The following is an 8,341-nucleotide window of genomic DNA, read 5'->3' on the forward strand; positions in this document are numbered from 1 at the left end:
CTCTCCATGGCCACATTCTCTTCCACCGGACATTTTTGGACAGTGTCTACAGCTCTACTGTTTTAGCAGTAGTTATTAATCTTAAGTGGGATTTCCTCATGGGGGGGGTGAGGGGAAGGCAGATAAGCTTCACTGCTTATAAGGTGACATAGTCCCCACTGTGTTTGGGTAGTGGAATTCTGATACTTGGTGTAAACAAACAGCTAAGAGAACACGGCTGTAAGTGAAGAAGCTGCGGCTGGTTGGTTAAGCTGCCGAATCGCAACCTGAATCTTACCGCTACAGCGATGCGACCCCAGGAGAGGGGATTGTTATAGTCTCTTCTCTGGGGAACCGGAATGTCATGCACATTATACACCTTGGACCACTGTTGGGGTCAAGGCTAATACAGGGCAGTGACACCTGCTGACACTTGCTCCATAAGAACCAGTACAGCTTTATACTGAATAGCTTCCACAAGGGCACCTGTGAGTATAAGGCAGATGAATAGGTGTGATTTCTTCTCCCATAAGGCATGGAGGGTGCCCCACGCAGTTGTAAGGCCCTTGCCTAATGGGGCCCCAGGGGTGAGCTCACGGAACTTCTGGTGGTGTTGTCTCTGGGGGGTGTAAGTGTATACTGGTATAGCCATTTCCCTAAGCGGCTTGTCCTGTGTATCAGGAGCCTTCAAAGAGTTGTGCCCTTTGGCTTGGTGATCCCATTTCTGGGAATCTCTCCAAAGGAAGGAATTGGAAACGTGTGCCGTAAAGACTTTGCCCAGGGATGTTATTGCAGAGTTGCTAAGGCTGGGAACAACTGAAGTGACTGAGTGCAACGATATGCTGGCATGAAAATGATGCTCACAGAGGATCTCTGCAGTACCAACCACACTTGGGAGTTAGATGGCCTGAATTTGAATCCTGGCCCTGTGTTACTGGGATGAAAAACAACAACCAAAAAATGCAAACAAAATCTCACCGCCATCGAGTTGATGCCTACTCATAACCAACCCCACAGGGCAGGGCAGGACTGCCCGGTGAGTTTCTGGGACTGGGACTGCTTAGTGGAACAGAAAGCCCTATTTTTCTCCCACAGAGCTGCCGGTGCTTTGAGCTGCTGACCTTGCGGCTTGCAGTGCAACTTGTAACGACTCAGACACCAGGGCTCTTGTGTGACTTGGGTAAGTCACCTGGACTCCCCTGCAGACCCAGAAACATGCGGTTGATACTCACACCTGCCTGAGAGGGAATCATGAGGACTGAATGCGATACTGAATATGAAGTGTTCGCCACCACACAGCGCACGTGTATCTGGTTCTAAATTAAATGGGCTCTCTCTCTGGGCTGTGTGATTTTAAGGCACAAAGAGAGACAGAAAGGAAATAGGCCAACATGTTAAAAGCATAGCATCTGGGGGTGGGGTTTGTTTGCTTCTTTGCACACGTTTCAACTTCCCAAATTTCATGCAATGCACGTATATTACTTTTCTATTAAGAGAGTATATCACAATGATGTAATTGCAATAAGAATCTTTCAACAGAGTTTTACCAACACAAAACAGTAGTTTCCTTCCTTCGTGCCCCTCACCTTCCAGGAGAGGAACTCAGGCCCACCTGACTGCTGTCTGCCTCTTCCCCAGGGAGCAGCAGGAGGGGAGAGGGATGCTACTTCTGGTTTCTGCCCGACAGTGCCCCACAAGCTGCGTGCACAGCCAGGGGCCTCTGCAAGAGTCGGGATTGTCAGCTCTGCAGACACATGTTGATGGCTGGACTAGGCGACTTCAGGAGCTCAGCAGCTTCCTCCATCTCAGAGAATCTAGATTCCAAGAAGCTCTGGGGCTTATCATCGCCCCTCCCAGCTTACCCTGCTGCCACCCCATGCCTTGGATGAACAGAACCAAATGGGCCGCAAAGCCCGGAGCGCTGGAATAGCCAGAAAGAGTAGTTAAAGAGATTTATTTAGCTGAGGGGAAGCAGGGAAGTTCGCTTAGTTGCAGCCGTTCTATTTAATAAGAATAATTTACATTCTAGCGGAATCGCCGGCAGACACAGCCCTTTTGACCCACAGCGAAGCGCTTTCCCACGGCTGGACACATCCCCAGCATAAGAAGAATGTAAGGCTGCGTGCGTGCGTGTGCTCATATGTGCGTTTCAACATACCCAGACAACAGGGTGGCCCTGTGCTCTTGCAGGTGGTCTCTGCGGGCTGCGTTTTAAGGACAGAATCCCAGCCACAGAGAGACCTAGCCATTTCCCCCACCCAAACCCAGGGCAGCTTCCAGCCCTGCGTTCTAACAGCCGCCCCCTCACCAGTGACACCCCGCAGGCGGTCCACACCTCCAGATCCTAGGGAAGTCCGGAAGGAGAAAGAAGGACCCAGCCCTTCTCTCCGGACTGCGAGGTCATTGTATGCTAATAGGATCCCCCCACCGCCCCCAGGAGATGGAGAGATAACCGTCTGCGTTGGCCAGCGCGTCCTCTCGCTCCTTCGCAGCGCACCCGCGCGTCCCTGCGGCGCGGCCACCAAGCGCCGCGCGCTGCCGCAGCAGATCCTGCAGCCCGCGGGCGGCTCAGAAGCCCGGGTGCGATCGTCACCCGGACTTCCGCAGCAGGATCCCTCACATCTGGAAGATCGCTCCCGGCCCGGGGCTCCACGCGGGCCTCCCCCACGGGGCTGGGGGCGGGGAGGGAGGAGGAGCTTCAGAATCACCTGTAGAGCTTTCTCCAACTATCGCGGCCCCTTCCCCAAATTCTAGTCCGCTCGCGGGGAGCGAGCCAACCTCGGGAGTCGCCGGCGGAGGTGGCTGCGTGGAGTTGGCAAAGCCCCACAGGTGACTGTGGTTGCGCGCCCTTCAGGACACACACGCACACGCACGCACGTCCAAATCTTGTGACTCTGAAACCAAACCAGTCCGCCTCAGCCCCTCTCCCTGGTGCGCCCCCTGCTCCCCGTTCCACGTTCCAGAACGTGTCCGCGCTGTCGCTGTCTGCTTCCCCGAGTCCCCCCGCGCCTCGGTGGAGCGCGCCAAAATCGTGGCGCCCCGCGGGAGCGGCGTAGGTTCTGGCAGCGAGAAATTCGGAAAAGCGTCCTCCATGCCCCATTGCCCTTGTGCGACCTGGAACGCGGCCGGCCCCCGACGAGCGACGGTAAGAGCCCGGGAGAGAAGGGGGACCCGTTGCTTCGGTCAACCGGCCCGAGCTGGGTCACCTGGCGGCCGTCCCCTTCGCCCCGCCAGCTCGCGACCCTCGGGGGCGGCGGCCCTGCTCCCGCAGGGACTTTGCGGCAGGTGACACCTGCGGAGGGACGCCGTGGCCGCGCCCGCAGCCCTTTGCCCGGCCGCTTCCTCCAAGTTGCTGCCCCCCGCGCCCCGGGGCCGCGACCCCCGCCGCCGCGGCCGCCCGCGTCTTACCTCCCGGTGCAACACTTGGTTGCGCGGCGTTCCGGAGCGCTCCCGCCGCGGTGCGTATTCCCTTACTTGGGAGGAAAGAGGAACCGAGAGGCACAACGGGGGACCGAAGCTGGCGTCCCGGCGTCTTCCCGCCCGGCCGGCCCTGTGCGCGGGGAGGAGGGCAGGTCGGCGGCGCCGCGCAGCCCCGGCGGCCCGGCTGGGGCTCGGCAGCGGCGGGTCGTCAGTCCGCGCGGGGATTCGCCGCTCGCAGGCAGCCTGTGCCCGCTGCCGGTTACTACGGCACTGCGGCTCTGCACCCTGCCCCTCGCCGCCTGGCAAGTCCAGCTGCCAGTCTCCCGGTAGAGCCCTGCCCCCGGGCGCAGAGCCCGCCCCGCCACACGCTCGTGCGCGCGCACACAAACACACACCACGCACGCACTCCCTTAGATTCGGAGCCGCTCTCGGAGCCCACGCCACTCAGGTGCCAGCGGCCTGGGCGCTCCAGCTAGGAAGGAGGGGTTGCAGGCTTAGAGGTGAGTCAGGGAGGGGAGCACGTGATGACAGGGTAGACTCCAGAGGGTCCCTGAGGTCAGCTGACCTCACAGGGACTCCTTGGAGGGCAGGCAACTGTTGGATACACGTAATGTGTCTCCACCTGGGGCTCAGCTGCCTTACCCCGATCAAACCAGAAAACAAAACAGTAACAACCACAAACAACAACAAAGCCTGAGGAGATCTCTGTATCTTAGGAATCCAGTCTCTGGCAGGATGGTATAGCCCTCAAAGAGACAGTTGACAGGCAGAGTGCTGATGGAAAGGGTGTTTGCTCAAATGCACCTGAAGATGCCTCCAAAGTAAGGCTTGACTATCTGCTTCAGACAGCTGAATCTGCCCTTGAAAACGCGGTGGCGTGTTTCTCTCTCTCTCTCTCTCTCTCTCTCTCTCTCTCTCTCTCTCTCTCTCTCTCTCTCTCTCTCTCTCTCTCTCTCTCTCTCTCTCTCTCTCTCTCTCTCTCTCTCTCTCTCAGTCCTCTCTCTGTGTTGCAGTCAATTCTAAGGCAACTGGTTTAGGTATAGCGTTTAAATCCCCTAGCCAGATAACCATTTCTGAAGGCCCTGACCCCCAGCTGCAGGTGGCTGGTGGCTGATGCACTGGGGTGGAGGTAGGGGTGGGGGTGCAGGGATGAACACTGGCTGGTCAGGTGTCAGGACTGAGGGTTTGCGGGTTGTCCATGGCCCTCTCCATTGCCTTTGGGTGAGCGTTTATCTTCAGAGCAGATAGACCACTTCTTTAAAACAAAGCAAAGGGAAAGGGTCAGACGTCATGGCTGGAGGACCACATTGGCCTAGACACTGTGACTGGTTGCTGCCTCTCTTCATGCCCACATGGGAGTGGTGACGTGACACTATTCCAGGCCTGTCACACCAACAAGATGGCTTCTGTCCATTTTGCACTACTTTGAAAGTCATCAGGACTCATCTGTAAAATATGCGGCGTTTACCAGTTTCTGCGGCTGAGAATTCTTTTCTTCCAGCAGGCAGTGGAGGTCCTGGGGCCAGGACCGCAGCCAAGAAAAGCTTTCTGCAGAGTGCAGAGGCGCCAAGGGGCCCTGGGTGTCTGGAAGCCTCAAACATGAATGTCAAATAGCCCTGAGACCCTAATGGTCAGTGTCCATATTGGGCCATCTGCAGACAGGCTGATGTGATGGATCACATGGAACTGAGGCTCAGAGGCCCCCCCCCCCCACGCTCCCATGTGGCAACGAAGGCAGAGGAGCCACTTCAGTCTACCAGTAACTGTTCACATTGTACTCTGGCTCCAGGTTGCACGTCAAAGTGCCCTTCCTCTGGACTAAATCAATCCTGGTGAATGCTCAGGGTTTTGTTTTGTTTTTTTCCTTTGGGGGCGCGGTGATCTTTTCTTGCTTCCCTTTCACTCATGACTCACTCATTCCCCAAAGATTTATTATTAAGTTCCCACGATGCGGATAGTTCGGGTGCACAGCTGCTAACCTAAAATGTAGGAGCTTTGAGCCTACCCAGAGGCGCCTAAGAAAGGCCTGGTGATCGACTCCTAGAAAGCCAGCCATCCCAACCCCCTGGAGTACATTTCGACTTCCACGCACACTGTCCTGATGCAGAATCCACTCGATGGCAGTCAGATATATGTTCATTTTAAATGGCTTCAGTTACTTTCCCAGTCCTAGGACTTACTTCGCACGAGAGAGGAATCAAACAACGGAAGGGTGTTAGAAAAGTCCAGGTCCCTCATGGGTAGAGGAGAACCTGTGTCTGTTTTCACTGTGCTGGGTTGACTGGGTGCAGAAGACACACTCCTTGGCTGCATCCTCAGGGGGAATCAAGCAGACTCGCATGCATGTAGAGGAAAAACATTCTTGTTACTTCTAAGGAAGGCTCGAATGAGGAAGAGCCTGCCTGGCCAAGCATCCCAATGGACTTGAGGTGCAAGTTTGCACATCAAGCAAGGAGCAACATGGACAGATTCTGCCTATGGGAGCAGGGAGGAAACCCCAGTTGGTTGGGAGGACCGGGGAAGGCAGCAGCAGAGCATGGAGATCGGACTGCTGGGAGCACCTGGAAGAAAGATAATGAGAAAGTCAGATGTGGAGGACACGGGTTGCTTGTAAAGTCCCTGCCCTCCATCTTTTCCACGACGAGGCAAATCACTTATAAAGTCCATCTTGTTCACCGGTTGGTTGGTGAGTGGATTCCCTTAGGGGAGCCCCAGGCTGGTGGGGGCTGGGTTCTGCATCTAGGTTGAGGAAGGGTGAGTAGAGAGAAGCCTGTGTCGACTGAGGACTGGATAGGTTGAAAGACTGTTGACCTTGGGGCTATATACTAATGTCACGTGGGAAGCCAGGTGGACGCAAATTGGAAGGCAGAGTTCGGAGGCTGTGAGGAGAAACACCAGGAAGAGTAGGTCATGCTGACTGGGAATCAGGGAGGAGGTGGGGTTTGCGATGGGATTTGTCGTACAGATCAGCAGGCAACGGGCGGACCCTCTGCGATCCATTGTAATAGCATCCACTGTGATTCATGGCGACTGCCTGTGTGTCAGAGGAGAACTATGCTCCAAAGGACTTTCAGTCCACCTGAGACCCCTCTGGGTAGACGCAAACCTCCAACATTAACCGTCTGCAGTACCCAGGTGGCGTTGTGGGTTATGGGTTGGGTTAGCAGTTTAAAATCACCAGCTGCTCTGAGGAAGAAAGATGAGGTTTTCTGCTCCTATGAAGAAATTACTGCTTTGGAAACTCACGGGGGCAGTTCTACCCTGTCCTTCAGGGTCACTGAGTTGGAATTAGCACAGTGGCGGTGCATTTGGCTTGGGTGAGAGATCCTAGGAACCCTGGTGGTGCTGTTGGGTGTTGGATGGCGAATGTCAAGGTCAGCAGTTCAAAGCACCAGCATGGCACCTCCAGAGAAAGACGAGGCTATATGTACCCCTAAAGATTCACAGCCCTGGGAACCATACATAGGGTCACTGGGAGTCTGAATCCACTCCATGGCAGTGGGTTTAGGGACTCGTAAGGAGCCCTGGTGACAGAGTGGATTATCCATTGGGCCGTAGCCACAAGGTGGACAGTTTGAACTCACCAGCCACTCCATGGGAGAAAGATGAGGTTCTCTGCTCTTGTAAATATTTACAGCCTCGGAAACCCACAGGGGAAGTTTCACTCTGCCCTCTAGGGTCCTTCTGAGTCAAAATCCACTTGATGGCAGTGAGTTTCTGAGCTTTGAAGGGCTCTGAACTGAGGGAAAGCAAACACACTCCTCCTGCCTTCTGGGCTTCCCTGTCGAAGAAAGGAAGGCTGGGACTATCTCAGAGAGCCCATGTGCCCTGCCAGTGACGTGGACTGCGGGCTCTGCTAGTGAGGAGCTAAGGTGTGTGTTTGTTGACCAGAAGAAGCTGGGAATCGTGCTGCAAAGAGTTTATTACCAAAGCCTTTCTTCCGGGCATGGAGCCCAGCTGGCATAGTTGTTAGAGGCGGGCTCTGACCAAGCGATTCAAACCCACCAGCTACTCCAAGAGAAAGTGTTGGCGTCTACCCACCTAATGTCTTGGAAAGTCACAGGGCGCAGCTCTGCCTTGTCATGTAGGGTTACTAAAAGTTGGTATTGAGTCGATGTGAGTGAGCTTGGTTTGATCTGGTTTCTTCCCTGTGGGAATGGAACATCCCTTCCCTGTAGGACATTAGGGAAAGAGACCTCCTTGCTGCCCACAGGAGGAGCCATGGCCCTGCCTGGAGTCACAGTTGTTCCCAACGCTGCACAGATGTAAGGTGACCAGACGTCCTGCCTTTGGCGGGACAGTCCCAATTTTTAACCATTTTTCCCGTGTCCCATGGCATTTTAAAAAAGATCTGACTTTTGGAAAGAATGCACGACAAGCTAGGGTATATGGTTTTCGGCTGCCATGTGGCTATTTTTCCAGGATATAAGTTTTATCAATGGTGTCCCGCTTTACCAATTTTAAAACCTGGTACAGATGACCCACAGGTGGTACAGATGACCCACAGCCCAGGCACCCAGCTGAGGGGCTGAAACCTAACCTATGTTCTACATACCTGCTGGGCACCTTGGCAAGGTTGGGTCCACAAGAAGGAAGGGGGTACTTTTTCTCTAAGTTGCACACGGGCTGCCAGAGGCCCTGCCTGCTGAACAATTGCTTGGGAAAGCCTAGAGCCACCGTGAAACGAGTGAGGATTTAATGGGCATCTCCTCTGTGTCCACTTCTGTCCACTCTGCCCAGGTGAAGTGGAAAGAGCCCTGGAGTCAAGACTGGCTGTGCCACGCAGAGCCAGGTTCTGCCTTTCAGTGACTTTCCAAGGTGCCCTGCAGGTGCGGTCCAGGGTAGGAAGCTCAGCTCCTCCCCATTAGAGCAGTTGTGATCTGTGTTCACCAGAAAACAACCCTTCAGCCTGATTGTTTCCGGTGCCCTGCAGTCAATTTCT

General features: G+C 55.0%; 1 protein-coding gene across 1 annotated transcript in view; it reads right to left on the reverse strand.

Moving 5' to 3' along the window:
* DGKG (diacylglycerol kinase gamma) overlaps positions 1 to 3,686 on the reverse strand; it is a 273,423-nt gene extending 269,737 nt beyond the window's left edge. The window contains exon 1 of the mRNA XM_075556178.1: positions 3,388 to 3,686. The gene's annotated coding sequence lies outside the window, so the exon portion shown is untranslated. The remainder of the gene's footprint in view (positions 1 to 3,387) is intronic.
* Positions 3,687 to 8,341: the final 4,655 nt, after the last annotated feature.

Source organism: Tenrec ecaudatus, chromosome 8, assembly GCF_050624435.1.
Source record: "Tenrec ecaudatus isolate mTenEca1 chromosome 8, mTenEca1.hap1, whole genome shotgun sequence".
Lineage (NCBI taxonomy): Eukaryota > Metazoa > Chordata > Mammalia > Afrosoricida > Tenrecidae > Tenrec > Tenrec ecaudatus.